Genomic DNA, 16,918 nt, shown 5'->3' on the forward strand with positions numbered 1-16,918 from the left:
TTCATTTTGGGGAACATATGTTTTTTTTTGGTAAGGAGTAGCTTTTGTTGTTGGTGATAGTAGCTTTTGTTATCTCGCCAGAGGTTGCCGGAAATCTCACCAAAGTAGCTTTTGTTGCTAGTGACAGTAGCTTTTGTTGCTAGTGATAGTAGCTTTTGTGACCTCGTCGGAGGTGGCCGGGAATCTCATCAGAGTAGCTTTTGTTGCTAGCCACAGTAGCTTTTAGTGTTAGTGATAGTAGCTTTTGTGGTCGCCGGAGTTCGCCGGAGGTCTGCCGAAGTTCGCCGGAAGTTGGCCGGAGGTCTGCCGGAGTTCACCGGAGGTTGGCCGGAGACCCGCCGGAGTTGACCGGAGACCTCGCCGGAGAGGAGAGAAAGAATGATTGTTGATTTTGTACTCTAGTGGCATTTATGTAAATATGTTGGTTTTTAATATCCAAAATATAATACATTTTTTAGTCTAGTGGCCTTATGAGGGAAAAAAACTAGTTAGTGGCCTTCTGGCTAAAAAAACAATCAAAGATGCACTTATATGTAATTAACTCTATTTTATATTTCAAATCAAATTTTATAGATAAGTTAAATGTCCAAAACAGACATCTATATATTAGAAGAAAAAAAAATTGAATCACGCCTATATTCTTTTTTACGTCTCTTCTTCTAAACCCTAGACGCTGTAATACATCTTTCTTCTCTACACTTCATCATATCAATTTCGACCATTGACATGGATTCTTAAGACCTCGCTCAACAATATTCAATTATGTCGTGTTTGGATGAAATAATTATAAATTCTTGAGAAATTTTAAAACGATGGAATCTACCACTCCAACAATTAGAATTCCATAAATTGCAATTTTCATTATTTGGTTGTATTTATTCAAAATTTGGAATGTGTAATAAATTAAGAAGATTTAAAACAAGTTAAAATATTGAAAACGAAAATGACCTTGTTTTGGAAACTAATAAAGTAAGAAAAGTAAACTTTTGTAAGGAAATTTGAAATGATACATATTTTGATGGAAATTGAAGTGAAGATTCGGACAATCAATTCATTCATTTCTTTCTATAGAGAAATTCATAATTTCTAAGTATAGAATGTCAAACGAGATAATTCATGTTAAGAAGTTATGAACTGCTTATTTTCATGTTAAATATCATATCTTTTTCCTTCATCCAAACACACTGTTGAGCTGGTGTGTGTTCTTCATCTTGTTTATTATTCTCATGTTTATTTTTTTGGGAAAATGCTCATTTACCCAATTTCAGCTTAAAAATTGCTCACTTGCCCGACTAAGAGTTTAAAAAGCCCATTTACCCAAAATACTCTAAGGGATTATTTCCCTATTACCCAATTAATTCTTTTTATTTATTTTTGGGACTTTTTTGCCCTCTCCTTCTTTCTCACTTAGAGAGAGAAGTCGTTGCCTTGCTGGACTCCGGTGACTAGTGGCCGGCCGCGGACTCCGGTGACCGGAATCCGGCGACCTGTGACTGGAATCCGGCGACCGGTCCCTAATAATACCCAGTAACCATATTATTGCCCCACAGTAATCATATTATTGCCCCCCAAAAATCATATTATTGCCTCCAATAATCTTATTATTGCCTCCAATAATCCTATTATTGTCGTCCAGTGAATTGTATGAACTCCCAAAACCAAAATGAATACACTACAGGCACAATTGATCAATTTATAATCATATTATTGGCTCCCAATAATCATATTAGTGCCTCCCAATAATCATATTATTGCCCCACAATACAAAGTCCAATGTCTCTACTGCCTCCCAATAGACCGCCAAAAATGCACCATTTTGTAAGATTCACAGATAATTTGACTTTAATACACAGAAAACAACAGGTAATTTATCAAAACACCACACTATAGTGATCCCTGTCCCTCGTATCAAAGTCTACTGGTGGCCAATAATGTGTCTACTGCCCCCCAATAGACCATCAAACAAACCCCATAGTTACATTGCAATCTCAAGATACCGAAAAAAAAAAAAATGCTTTGGGCACCCATCAACGTGTGAGGCCGGCTGTTTTTTTCGCCGGTGCTTCCCTGCGGCGGGTTGGGGTCTCTTTGTTTCGGGTTGGGCTTCCCCTGTGGACACCCATGCTTCTCCAGCCTGATTCCGGCACGATTCCGACTAGACTCTTCTCCAGTCTCTCACCTGCAGCCCTTCTCCGACCGGTCCCAGCCCCAACGCAGCCCATCTCCAGTCGATCACCTGCAGCTCATCACCGCAGCGCATCTCCGACCGGTCCCATCTCCGCCTTCGTCTTCCCCAGGTCCTCTTCTCCAGTCTCTCACCTGCAGCCCATCTCCGACCGGCCTCAGATCGGTGATCCGTGATTGAGGATGGTCGGCACCAGACCAGTGATCGGCACCAGAACGGTGTTCGGTGATTGGCAGAGGTCGACGAAGATGGGGATTGGGATGTGCTAGCCGGCGCCGAGATCGAGGTCGACGAAGAAGGTGTTGAAGGCGTGGTCGCCACTGCCGGCTGGAGAGAGAGAGAGAGAGAGACTGGAGGTGGAGATTGGGGAGAGAGAGAGAGTCTGGGAATGAGAGAGAGATTGATAGGAGAGGGATGGGTTTTAATTTAATTAATAGGGGCTAAAATGTCAATAGATGTTAGATTGGGTAAATGGGGTTAAATAACTCTTAGTGGAGTAAGTGGGAAATTTTTAAGCTGAAATTGGGTATGTGGTCACAGCCCCTATTTTTTTTTTTTTACCCCCCCCCCCTTCCCAGAAACTCGCAAGTTTTTTTTTTTTTGAAAATATAGGTTCATTGCATTAGATGACCAGCCAAATAGCCAGAGTCTAACATACACTTAAAGACAGAAAAATGGCGAGGTAACAACCAAGCTCCTATCCAAGCAGTGTAAACTCATTATAAGTCAATTTGAGCCCGCTTTGTAAAGCGAACCCATAAACAAAGAACAACTCCGTGTCTTCTGAGGAAAAATCATCTTCTAGCATTCCATCCGCCAGGCACGCAATTGTGGTACAAAAAGAAAGCTACTTCCCAGCAAACAAATAGGAGTCAAATCCTCATCCATAAGCCGCTTTCTCCAGCCCAACTCGAGATAATTACCAATTCCATAGAACCATGATCCGAATTAAGACTGGCACTTTAGAGACCTTAAAGGCCCAACACCACCCATGGAGGTCAAAACTCTTGGGCCAGGCCGGCAGCAAGCACTAAGTAATAGATGAGGGTGTCAAAGCACCCTCCACCCTAGCCCAATTCAGAAGGGAACCAGGCCTACTCAAATGGGCCCATTGGTGATGGAACCCATCAGACCTAGGCCCAGACCCAGGCAAAATGGCTGGCAGACCGTTCTCGTCCCTGCTGCCAACCTGCAAACACAGCCGTCATGGCATCCGATGGCCGACCGGCCCAGCTTCCCATGATCCACCACCCCAGACGCGCAGACCAGAGAAACCAGACGCCTTGCTTCCCCGCGCCGAGAAAGCTGCCGATCACCGACAACTCACCGGCACTCAAAACTGGCCGGATTCCCCAACCGATCCCGATGTGTACCGTAGTCCACCGGCTCCGTCTCACACAGACCCAATTAATCCGTCCTCGTCGATCGACTGTTCTTCCTCCATCACCGAATACTAGCATCAAACACCACCTCCTTCAATCTGGAATCAGACCGCCCGACCAACACAACCACGCCCGAAGTTGTCCCGACCCGTGTCACGCCCCGAATTTTGAATAATCAATTCAAATCCGAAACATGAATAATAACAAATTACAACTAACATCCTGAATTTTTTTCTCACAAACAACCACACTTCACAACTCTCAAATTTACAATAACCCAAATCCTCAAGTTATTTATTACAGCACACTCCCACCAAATCAAATTGTAAGGCTCAAATGAGCTTAACTCGCCTCACTATTACAATTGCTGTAAAACTATAACCATTGCTCTAACCGCACGATCACCGTCCTGGTTCTCCTGTCCTGTAGGATTACCCGCTACACAATTTGAATAGTGTACCGGGAGTTGCAACAACACAAAACCCGGTAAGCTTTTTACAGCCAGTATGAGTAAACAAGAAAGAACTGTTGATTTATTAAATTACAATTCAAGTAAAATTCAACAGTATTACGTCTGCAAAGAGACATCAAACCACTCATGGAAAACCACAAGGAATACATTTTCACAATCCTCAAATCACAATACACCACACTGGTCCTGCAAACACCCAACCCACATAACACCACTCTGGTCCATCCCAATAACACGTTAGAGCTCTAACTGCCTCGTTACCTCTGACACCTTGGCCTAGGGTCAAGCAACGGCAAAAATACTTCGGTTAACACTATAACCGTCGCGCTTTGGACATCCCCGTCCTCAGCACCATATACTTCGGTTAATAATAAACCGTCGCACTTTGGACATCCCCGTCCTCGGTACACAACTTCGGTTAATAATAAACCGTCGCACTTTGGACATCCCCGTCCTCAGTACACAACTTCGGTTAATAATAAACCGTCGCACTTTGGACATCCCCGTCCTCAGTACACAAACACTCCGGTTATCCATAACCGTCAAACTTCGGACACCTCGTCCTCAGAATCTTACATTCTCCAACTCTATACATACTCCAATGTAAATCATGAATATTAACAAGCACTCATCAATCATGATCATCACATATAAATATGATAAGTCAAATTTCAATTCATAGTATTTTAATCAACCCAAATTCCACACTCTTCAATGTCACACCATTCCACATATAATCACGTAAATATATATATACGTAATCACCCACTCAGGAATGACCACTAATACCAACTATAGTTCACACAAGAAAATCGTGAAATTCATTTTGTATAATTAAAACCATTTTACTTACCTATGGACCGTAATTGATCAAGTCCATATGATTTTAAAACAAATATTTATTCCATAAATATTTTCACACAATTACGACAAAATAAGGTAAATAAATTTATTCGGTTCGTAATATGAACCACGTGAGGTTTACTCACCTCTAAATTCCCGCTGCGTCTTCTTAACAGCTCAAAAACAACGATCCGAAATCGTTCACCAATCAATCCATCAACCACCTAGTCAAACACGATCTTAACTTAGAAATCATTCATAGACCACACATATACAGAAATCCAACGGTCGGATTCTAATTTAATGATGATCCAACGGTCAGATCAAATTTATATGATGATCCAACGGTCGGATCCTCACGGATCGCCCTTAGGATCATCCTCCAAAATTATCACGAAGATCCAACGGTCAGATCTTCCTGAATCGCCCTTACTAACATCTCCACAAAATTATATGAAAATCCGACGGTCAGATTCTCACGAATCGCCTTCCGAATCACTATTTCTCAATTATACGAAGATCCAACGGTCGGATCTTCGCCCGTGACCTCTCAAAGTCACCGGGACAGTCATTAGATCAACATACTAAAATTTGAAGTAAAACCGATGGTCTGATCTTCGCAGATCGTAAACCGAAGATAAAACGTAAAAACCGTAAATAGTAACGTAAAAACGTAAATCCACTATTTACCAACTTTTTCTAACATAACCTTGTAATATATCAAAACGCTCGTATGGATGCATAGATCACCGTCCAGATAATATAAACTCAAAATATGGTCCGACGCGCCGCCACATGCGGAGGTCAGACGGCGGTCAACGCGGCGGTCAACGACGGCCAACCACCTCAGATGCTAAAGTGACCAACTACAAACTGGTTCAAAATGAAAGGGGGGTCGACTTCCATACCTGGAGCTAAGTCTGGTTTGGCCTAGATCGTCCTAGATCAAGCGTTGAAGTTGGATTAATCTCGTGCGTCTGATCAGATTCCAGATTGAATCAGGGACGTCGAAATTTTCAACTCGTGATCTTTCACTCCACACTCCAAATCGTCAAGCAAGGAGGATATGAGGATGATCAGGGGAAGGAGGAGATCACAAAAATGGGGAGGATCGGCCCGTGCAACGCCGGAAAAGTGGTTTTCCGGTCGGGTCGGGTTCTAGCTTCGGGGGGGCTTCGATCCACTTCTGGGGGCAGCGGCGGAGCAAGATGACACCACCAGGCGACTGAGAGTGCGGCGGCGAGTTCGGGAGGCGCCGGGTCCTGAGCCAGAGGACGCCGGAGGCGGCAGAAAAGCCGGGTCGGGTCAGCTGGTACCCGACGGTTATGAGGAGAGAGAACGGAGGGTTTCGGGGACCGTTCAGCAAAAAGAATAAAATTTCGTCCTCAAATGAAATTTCTGATTTTTTTTTCGATATTTATAGAAAATTCCCAATTTTCAAATATTCATAACTTAATCATACGAACTCCGAATATTGCGTTCCATATGTCCACGAACTCGTATCGACGAGCTCTACAACTTTCATGAAGGAAGTTTTCCCAAATTTTGAACGTGTAAAAAGTCAACTTTGTTGACCCCCTAAAAACGTTCGTTTTCGAAAATTAAATCGTTCGAACTAATTCCACAACTTTTCCAAGCTTCGTACTCGCTCCTATTATCGTGAAATCATTTCTAAAAATCCACGGAATTTAATTTGGATTTTTCGGGGTATTACAACCCGCGACAAGAAGCCCTGTCGCAGTAGACCAACTTGCAACCGGAGGAGCCTCGGCCGCCGCACTCTGCTAAACCCTAGGGTTTCTCTATTTCTGTCCCCATATGATTCTGATTCCAGAAACTCGCAAGTTAATTCTCATGTTTAAAGATTTGAAGGGAACAATAATATATCTTTAAGGATTTCCCAATATTTAACACAAGTATTCAATATAGTAGCCTTAATATAGTCAAATAATAGAATATTTCATGATTTTTTAGATTAAGGGTATTTTAGGTACTTTGGGCTGTGTATTTAGTAAAATAGTAGAATGGTAAATTAAATGAGTAGTGTATTGAAAATGAGGTGTGTATTAAGTAATTGGGGGTGTGCATTTAAAATTTCTCATCCCATTACCTTATACTCTTAGGTTCTCACATACGGTTTGTTTTTTTTGTTTTTGTTTTTTGGAATTACTGAACAAATAAATAAAATTAAAGAAATTGATAGTGGGTAGTTATTTTCAGTTTTATGCCAAATATTAATTTTACCCTTATATGATATATTGTGTTATTAATATTTGAAAAAGAACCAAGTTGTATCATGAAGAGAAAGAGAAGTAAATCATTGAGAACTCATGTGATCGAGCAACCCACATTGATTTTTTTTTTTTGGCTCAAAAAGAGGGATAAGAGAGGCAAAATAGCTCTTTACCGCCCCATGTTATTACAAAAGGTACAAAAAAGAAGAGGATGAAGCCAAAACCTCCATAGCACAACACAACATACATTAAAGGAAAATATCTAATGAAAAACGAAATTGAGGAAGACCTAAATGGTCACTCCTGCGTGCAAGTGGAAACAATGAAAGGAGGAATCAAATCTCACCAAACTAAAAGTAGTACCATGATTTGTGAGAATGTCAACAACTTTGTTATCTTCCCAAAAGATATGTGAGGAACGGAAATGCATTTGAGAAATGCGGTGCAAACAATTCATCCACTTTATCCTAAGCAGCCATGGCACCAAATGAGGAGAGTGAAGAAAATTAATAACAATGGAAGAATCCACGTTGATTTAAACATGTTGACTTTCACATTGATAAAACATACGACAGCAGTGTGAAGTGATTAATTGGACCTTATACAACATATGTGCACATTATTACTCACTGAAATCAGTGTGACATAAATGTTTCTCACAAGATGTCCGTATATCCCAAATAGTAAGCAGATACTAACATTTGTGAGAAAGGTTTTATACATGGATGATTGTGGATTTGTGGGTAGTAACAAAAAAATCCATTCAATCAGGCGAACCTACATTTTTGGGGGTGAGAATAAACCAATACCCCAAACAGAAGGCAATTATATGTACCATGAGCCGATAGGGGCTCAACTATAATTGTAATACCTTGGAAAATTAGTCATACCAGATCTACCCGAAACTCTCAGTAAAATCCCATAATCAACAACATAAGAGACAACATCCTCTTCTACACCATGTCTCAAAATTACCAAGACCACGTGCAAGCATCGCATGTCAGCATGTTGACAACAAGAGTAAACCGAAGTCCCTGAGGATGACGCCATAACCTTGGCTCCACAACATGACCCAACCCCAACTCAAAAGAGTGGGGACTTATTAACCATAACCAAAAAACCTAACAAAAATTAAAACCCTAATAATAAATAAGAACCAGCCGCCAGAGCCTTCCGCTTCCTTTTCCCAAAGCTCCAACGCCCACCTAAGAGCATTCACCGGAGAACCAAGAACTACCCAATTGACCTCTTCGTCAAAACACAAAAAATAGTGGCCACCTCACCCAACCATCAACCTTTTGCATATGGCCTGACCATCACCAATGAACTATTATTCCCATCCATCATGAATCAACCATCGACCCTAATATTCAACACCAACCCATCAACTATAGCCACCATGCATCAAGATTAGAGAAGCCCAATCATTGCATCCTTTTCTTCTTGATGTAGAACGGTTGCGCGAGAAGAATCGAAGAACAGCTCGATCAATCCAAAGGAAAACCAGGTTTGCTGCAAATTTGGTATTCGGTGTCCGGATCATGATTGCTATACCTTTCTGGAAAGGGAACGACACCAGTATCAAAACTCGTCACTTCGCCACAACGTGTGGACTTTTTCGGGCTTTCGGGATCGTTTAGGGCCTCAAAACTGCAATTTACTGTTTTTTTTTTCTTTCAGAATTTTCGGTTTTCTAATTTGTTTTATTTTTACCCATGGGCTTTAGGGTTTCATTGTAAGTTGCCCTAGGATTTCTTTTCTCATAAATAAGCAACCTTAAACGGCTGCAGAACCTATCTTTTATCATATTATCAATCAAATTGAGAATTTTCTCATTTATCTCTGGTAGACTCCAGAATTCTTATTTTAGGTTTATTGCTCGTAAACCTAGGGTTACTTTTCCGACTGCGTCACTTCTCCTCCACCATCTAGCCAGACAACTTAATACCGCCACTAGAAAAGATTGATCGCTGCAGGATCGTGCTCCACAAACCGCCGCCCTCACCAATCGGAAGCAAAATAGAACAAGTACGACTCCACGCCCAAAGCACCTACATCCCTGCCCGGCTGCAGCCACCATACTCCGACTAGGCAGAGAGCCGTCTTCAGCGTTGGGGCGCCGTCGGACGAGAGAAACCAATGCAACACTCCTAGTTTTCTGGAGCTAAACCCTTCTGTTCTCGAGAAGTTTTTTTTTTTTTTTTAATTACTACCATAGTTACCTTTTCCATATTGGATTTGGTCGGTTCATAAGCCAATAAAGGCTACTCTCTCTTGGGCTTGGGTTTGTGAGATTATTAGGGTATTGTCGTCTTCGGCTCCCTTTAGGGTTTGAAAGATAAAACCGAAAAGAACCACATGAAGTACCGCACTTCAACCGGATTTTGTGATCTTCCAGATGAAGTTCTGGAACACATTCTTTCCTTCCTTACCATCAAAGACCTCGCTCGAGTCGGTTGTGTTTCGAAAAGATACAGCAAACTTCATCCATCAACCCTGTCATTAAGTTCAGACGAATCCTCTGATGCAAGTATTTCCACATGTGACCGGCGGAAAGAACTGTTGGGTTCCTTGGAGAGGTTCTTGATTCGACGTGGGTGTAATAAGTTACAATGCTTTCGATTTTCTTGGTGCTCTCATGATCACGATCAAGGCAAACCAGAATGTTGCTGCCCCAAGGACCTGAATTCGTGGGTGATCAAGTATATCAACAATGTAGTAAGGTGCAATGTTGAAGAGCTTCATCTTAAGATAAACATACATTCACGGGAACAATTCTACGTGGAATTTCCTGTTTCTCGTTGCGAATCATTAAGGTATCTATCTGTCAAGGGAATGTTTACAAATATCCAAACACCCCTTAGCTCCCCCTCCTTTTCTAATCTCGAATGCCTGAAATTGAAACTAGTTTGTAACTTTGTATACCAGATTGGGGGATTTTCAAATGGATCTCCCATTCTTGCAAATGCATCAAGGAGTTAGTGTTGGAAGACGTATATGGTTATGGTATTTGGAGTATTACCATCGAAAGCTCATCTTTGAAATCGTTTAGTTTTATTTTGAATGGGGGTTCCAGCTGTTTCAATCTTATTATCACCTGTGAGAAACTTGAAGACGCATGCATCTATTTGGCGAGGCCGTGTCACCCAGGTGGAGCGCTATGGTTTTCGGCACCAAATCTTAAAAATTTGAAATGGAGTGGACACGTGATGGTGTTCCAAGACTTGAGCGAATTCATGAGTTTAGAAAAAGCTGAGATTGAGCTAGACCCCGTGGTGATTGACTTTAACAATGTATTCAAGCTGCTTCATGGTATTCGAAGTGCTAAAGTCGTTCTGGATTTATCTGAAACTACCATGAAGTGTCTGCACGAGGGAGGTTTAACGCCAGAACGACTGCAGCTACATAATGTTTGTTGTTTAAGAATTCGTGGTTTGAGCTTAACGGATGATGATGTCCCCGCTATGGTCTCCCTTTTGAAAGGAACGCCAAACTTGGCTACTTTGCACATAGAGGCTGGCCGGACTGGAAGCAGATATAGATCATCATCTTATGGCAATATGTCAGTCTGGGAGTTGCAAAAGCTTGCTTTACATAACCTAAAGGAGGTGACAATAAAGCTTTCCAGTGGAGGTAATGGAATCAGCTTTACACAGTATATCATCCATCACGCTCTACAGTTGCAGAAAATGGTCATCTATTATTTACCTGAGCAATCTTATAAAGTCAGGAGGTACAAATGGCCAAGGACTTCGAATGCTAAAGTTGTCTTTCACGTGCGAGAAGATAAATATGAGAGCATAGATAATGTGTTTGATTTCCTGGATTGGTATTGATCCATCGGAACAAATATTGATTCAGAGATATGATTCCAGCGCTAAAGTTGTCGATCTGTAAGGTTATGAGAATGAACTCTAGTGAAGGGCAACTTGAGGACTTCCCAACAGGGCACCCACTCTAGTATCCTTGGACGAAGAATACGCTATATACGTTGGTACTTTGAATGTTCATTTATTTTGTTTTGAACCCGCGCATATAACTATTTGGCAGTATTACACTATTACATAACTATTTGGCTTAATAGTCATATTATGTATGTTTTCCCCATGTCTGTTTAAATGATCGTTTTTCCTCCTGCCATATGTCAATAAGGGGGTGGGGTGTACAGATGAGTTTAGCATTCTTTTTTTACCACTCTTTACTGAATGACTAGCTTCGATTTTGTTAGATTCTGGCATGTGCATGGTTGTATGATACTATGCTTTTGAAAAGGACTAGAATAGGTGCCCGCGCGTTGCTGCGGGTGTTCAAACAAAATCTGCAAGTTTGGACGGCTACAGATTTATGTTTGCAACTAACATTACCATTAATGTGAATGTTCTGATAATGTGCAAATATACAATACAACTGTTGTTGACACAGCTTGTCAAAAATATATTGTTCTATTTCTAGGCTAACCTAGCTACATTTGATCTGTTTGCTGAAAAGAGGTGTTGATGTTCGTCACTACATGTCAGCGGAGGTTCTTCAAAATGGTGCTTCCTCCAGTTATATTTATAGCAAAAGTGACAGCAGTTGTTGAAGACTTGTTAGCCTAGCCAAAAAGGTGCTAATTAGTTGTGGAGGTTGTTCAAAAAGGTATTTCCTCCATCTATATTTACATGAAAATTGCAAACTGGGTTTAATTTGAAATTCTTAGTTGCCGGGGAAGATTTTGGCTAACATGCTTCAATCCAGTAGCTGGAGAATTCAAAAGGGGTATCTAATCTCAAAGGATACTGTAAAGACAAATACAAAACAATGAGCCTGAAATTCAATTGGTCAAAACACAGATTGAAGTTATGTCCAAATTGAATCTCAGGCTCATTCTAGTGTAGCTGTCCTTACAGTAATCTTGGAGATTACACGCCCCTTTTGATTTCTCCAGCCACAGGATTGAAGCATGTTACCCAAAATTTTGACCACAACAAATAACTTCAAATCATACTCTACAGATTTTAAACAAACACAACTGATGTTCATTATTTTGGCTACAAATGCATATTCAATTCTAAGTACTATAAACGAAGATGAAAAATTGAAGAGGAAAGAAACAAAATAATGACCAGACCATATCACTGGCAGACCACTTCATCTTTTTGCTTCTCTCGCAAATCACTTCATCTTTTTGGTTGTCATTCATCTGCTGCTCAAAATAATTGCCTACATATCCAGAAGAAGAAATAATCAGCACAGATTATCTTCCCAACTTCTGTACAGCTTTTGCCAATCTAGCCCCCATAAAATCACCACAAACTACTCAATATTAATGGGTGTTATGCAAAAGACCAAACCAAACAATAGAAACTAAATGCATGGAAAGAAACTATAAACAAATCACATTAAGAATTATATGAAGAGAGTTGAAGAGTTCAAATGATGGGTAAATTGAAACATGGTTATATGAGAAAGCAAAGAATTGTTGGCTTTTAAGTGGCGGATATGAAGAAAAAATTGTAGAAATGGTGTTAAAAATATGGTCAAACATATGAAGCAAATTTCATGTCATTGACACGTGCTCATTCTAATATTAATCTCACCTTTCTTCATGAATTGCTCACTCATTTTCAGCTGCAAGCCTCTATCATTAACAGCAGGAGCGTCATTCTCCAATAGCTGCAATTCAATTTGTCTGACATCATGTTCAAGCTTGCTCTCTTGGAAACCGATTCCAAATGCTTCTTCCTCTCTTCTAACAGCTTCTGCAACGCCTTAGCATGCTTCTCATGCTGTTAAATGGAATTTTCGAGTTAATCCAGATACTATCCTCTTTCCAATTGTTCCTCTAGCTGCCTCTAGGTTTGTGATTTTCGCTCTTCTGCTGACTTCTCTGTTGCATTGACTGACTTCTCCCTTACTTCCATAACTTTCCCCAGTAAGGCAAAATGATCTTTGCCTTTGCTTGCTCTTTATATGCTGTGTTATTGTCAAGGTCAGAAGCTGCAAAATCACCATGATCAAATTTTTGACAATGAGTCTCAGAATAACAACTATAGAACTATCCATAATCCATAATCCATAACATGCAACCTGGATGTATCAAAATCAAACTAAGCAATCCATAATCCATCAGGTTTCAATAGCATCTAACTCCATCACAATAAAACCTTTGCAGGCATACGCGATGCATTTTAATTTGGAGAAACTTCAATTTAATAGTAATGTCCAGTGCTTACCTATTTCATCTCCTTTCCCAGTTTCCTGATTACTGTAAAATAATAGTAATTCCAGATCTTCCTTCTTGCTGTACCCAAATTTTCCTGCAAAACATTAAAAGGATTAGACATCTCAGATGAACCAATCTTTCAACAATCAAATCATATTGATTATCTTATCAAGATTTGTTCACATGTCTTTAAAATTGATTTGCAGATTGTGAACAAACTCATTCAATAATAATTAACATCACACTTTAAATTTTATTAGCAACATCATTTAAACATTTGTACCTCAATTCAAAATACTTGCAAATTTTGATAGCTCGCTGTTACTGATATCTGCAAAACAAAAGAAGACCACTCATTACAACTACTAATACTTTCTTTGTATGAGAGTTCTAATGATGTGTAAAATCCGGCCAAATATGGTTGAAGTCTTTTTGAAATGAAGGCCAACTCTCCTCTCACCTATCAATTTTAGTTAAGTTCAAAGGGTTAAGCAAATTGCATTCCAATCAAATGGAAGAACATCATAAACTAACCACTCCCAGATACAAACAAAAACCTAATACAGTTTACCACCAATCACTTGCCTCAATCTTGGGAAAAAACCCTTATCAAAAAATTTCTAAAAATTTAAAGTTGAGCATAATTTCAAAAATTGCTTATCAAAAATTCCCTTCCACTTACCTTGATTTACAGATTCAACCTTCTCCTTCTCTTCAGACCTTGCAGACCAATTTCTTACAACAGTAGCATGTGAAACCTGCATACAAAATCAATCACAGTTTAACATTAAATAGGAACAATTTACAATTACAATAAACAAAATTGAGACAGGAGAATCACAGTTTAACAATTGCAGACCAATTTCTTACAACAGTAGCATGTGAAACCTGCATACAAAATCAATCACAGTTTAACATTAAATAGGAACAATTTACAATTACAATAAACAAAATTGAGACAGGAGAATTAAGAAACACTGAACGTAAAAGCAATCTATGTCTGCAAGCATGAACAATAACTGTGGAACTAACTGGCTTTTGTTTTTCTCACTAATCAAACAGAGTTTCTTGTATTTTGAGGAGTGTTCATGTTTGAAATGTTTTAATTGGCTGCAGAGAGATTATGCCCCTCTGTTCTCTTGAAACTGGAGCATTGATTATGTTTTCTGGGTTGTGGTTCCCACTGGAATTTGATGTTGCTCATTTATCTAATAGTCTGCTCAAGCATTTTTCTGATGTTTTGTATACCACCCATTTCTACTTGCACTGTAACCTGTAACAGCTTTCTACAATTTGATCACAAAATCTGATCATATGCCTTGTATTTGATTCGAACTTGGCACAAAGCAGTCTTGACTTTTCACTTACGGTTTAGAGACCCTCATGGGCTCATAGCAAACCTTTGAACTCAAGAAACTTTTTCAAATCTAATCCTTTGTTTGCATCCACTTCTTGGAGGGTCATATATGTTGCTTAAGCTATTTCATTCATGAAGTTCATAGGCCTGAGTTTGCCGGTCCTTTTACTTTGGTTGATATGTTCCCTTCTTAATGAGGATTTTGCAGTACCTAATTTGCTTTTCTGTTCTCTGTAACCAAAGTTGAATTTGTACCATAACTCTCTTCAAGCAAAGTAAATATAAACAACTAACAAACATAGATACAACTTATGAACAACTGAGTCAAACAGTTTAAACTTAAAAAACAAAGACTGAATAATCAATTAAATTCCAATCAATCAATTAAACCAGAACAAAACTGAACAATCAATGGTTTTTTTGTTTTCGCATTAAGATTTATGTTATGATAAAATTCACACAATTCACCTTGCTAATCCTCCCAAACACAGGTATAAAATTCCCCCAAATTTACATGTAAACTTGCTCCTTGACACTTTTTTTTAAATCCCAAGCTCTCTCTTTGCTCTTCAGTCCTCACCGTAGAGACCCTTTACTAATACTCAATCTGCTAAGAACAAAATCATGCTTTCCCCAATACCCACTTGCTCTCCTGCGACTGTTTCCTTAACCTTCACTTAACTCATCAGTTTCAATTGTACTACCCCCAGTATTTGTTCATACCCTTGAATTCAATCCAAAATTCCTTCTCTGTACTCTTAACGTGTTTTCCACACATACCCATGACACCATCAACACCATTCATCCCAAAATAGATACAAACACAGAAAACCCAAAAACCCAATTCATAACACCATATCAACCATCTCCAAACCGGGGGGGGGGGGAAACAACAATAGATAGCTCACCTTAAAGAACTTCTGATAACCAGCTTTGAAGTCGAGCCTCCCTTGATGAAGCACCACTAAGAAACAGCCTCACTAATCACATACACCCAACCCTCTGACAAACCCAATTTCACAACCGTAAACTCCTGTATCACCGAAAGCTCAAATCAATCACATGCAAACAACAAACAAATCCTAAATCGAAGGAAAACAAACATGATGAGGACATGCAGAACCTATTCTCTTCCTCTTTCTGTTTCAGTAATGAGTCATGACAATTGCAAATGGATGGACCCCTGCAAATACAGACAATGAAAATCATGAAATTAATCCAAATCATTTTCTCCCATTCATAGCAAATCAATTGCATACTAAACCAAACAATAAAAGCTCAACCAAACGGTGATGTAAGAAGGGAAAGACTAAGCTAAAATGGGTCACGATTTGTTCAAATTGTTCAGGAATTGAGACCAATTGAAAAAAAGAAACCACAGAATCTTAAAAAAAAAATTGGATCTTGGGACCGTTGAAAATTTAAAACCCAGACTACCAAACAAAGCCAAATCGCATACACTAATCTAATCAAAAATCACAAAACATATCCATGAAATCAAGGAAGCCACCGTATAACCGAAGAACATCCAAATCCTACCAAGAAAAGAAACCCAACTCTTCTCTTACTTTTGCTGAAAAGAAATCCACAAAATCCAAACCCAGGTTAGAACGCAGCCTCCAGTTCTCTCTCTCTCGCTCTCTCTTTCTCTCGCGCTATTTCTCTCTCAAACTGAAGCTCTCTATCTATCTACCTTTCGGTGGAGTGAGGTATCATAGACACGATAGCAGCACCCAGGTGTCAAAGCAAGAGAAACACACTGTGAAGCAAAGAACAGAGACACGAAAGCTTTGAAACGATAAACAGGTGTCGGGCAAGAGAGATGAAGCAGGGACAACATCGTCTTTTCAGCTACGACCGGCTCGGCTGCAGCCGGTACTGTTCATAAGCCGATGAACAGTTAACTGAGAATTAGAAGTTTATAAATGTGAGTGATCACAATTTTAACAAATTCCATTTAACCATTAGAGGACACATGTATGTTTTCTTATCTACTGTTTTTGTTTTTGTTTTACAACTGTTGATGTCTCATGCTTCACTTTTTGGTGGCATATATAGGCTCGATCGGTTTTTTAATTTGCAGAAGGAAAGCTGCTGCAGTTTTCCAGCAGGCTCAATTGTGACTAATGTGAAAATATACAGTACTTGTTGGTTAAGAATGTCCTTACCTTAGCTTAGGAACGGATTTTAAGTTTTTGACCACTTTTCAATCACATATTCACATTTTAACTGTTCAGTTT

General features: G+C 39.7%; 1 long non-coding RNA gene across 7 annotated transcripts; it reads right to left on the reverse strand.

Moving 5' to 3' along the window:
- Positions 1 to 11,457: 11,457 nt before the first annotated feature.
- LOC133740363 (uncharacterized) lies at positions 11,458 to 16,583 on the reverse strand. 7 transcript variants are annotated; one of them, XR_009861162.1, is made up of 10 exons: positions 16,247 to 16,583; positions 15,802 to 15,861; positions 15,587 to 15,711; positions 14,163 to 14,209; positions 14,004 to 14,079; positions 13,605 to 13,652; positions 13,332 to 13,415; positions 12,696 to 13,095; positions 12,227 to 12,318; positions 11,458 to 11,710 (listed from the first exon to the last, which is right to left on the reverse strand). It is a non-coding gene; the product is annotated as an uncharacterized LOC133740363 (long non-coding RNA). The 7 variants fall into 7 exon arrangements; XR_009861165.1 differs by having other exon boundaries at positions 14,192 to 14,209; positions 16,247 to 16,582; XR_009861161.1 differs by having other exon boundaries at positions 14,181 to 14,209; positions 16,247 to 16,582.
- Positions 16,584 to 16,918: the final 335 nt, after the last annotated feature.

The sequence above is a fragment of the Rosa rugosa genome, chromosome 3, assembly GCF_958449725.1.
Source record: "Rosa rugosa chromosome 3, drRosRugo1.1, whole genome shotgun sequence".
Classification (NCBI taxonomy): domain Eukaryota; kingdom Viridiplantae; phylum Streptophyta; class Magnoliopsida; order Rosales; family Rosaceae; genus Rosa; species Rosa rugosa.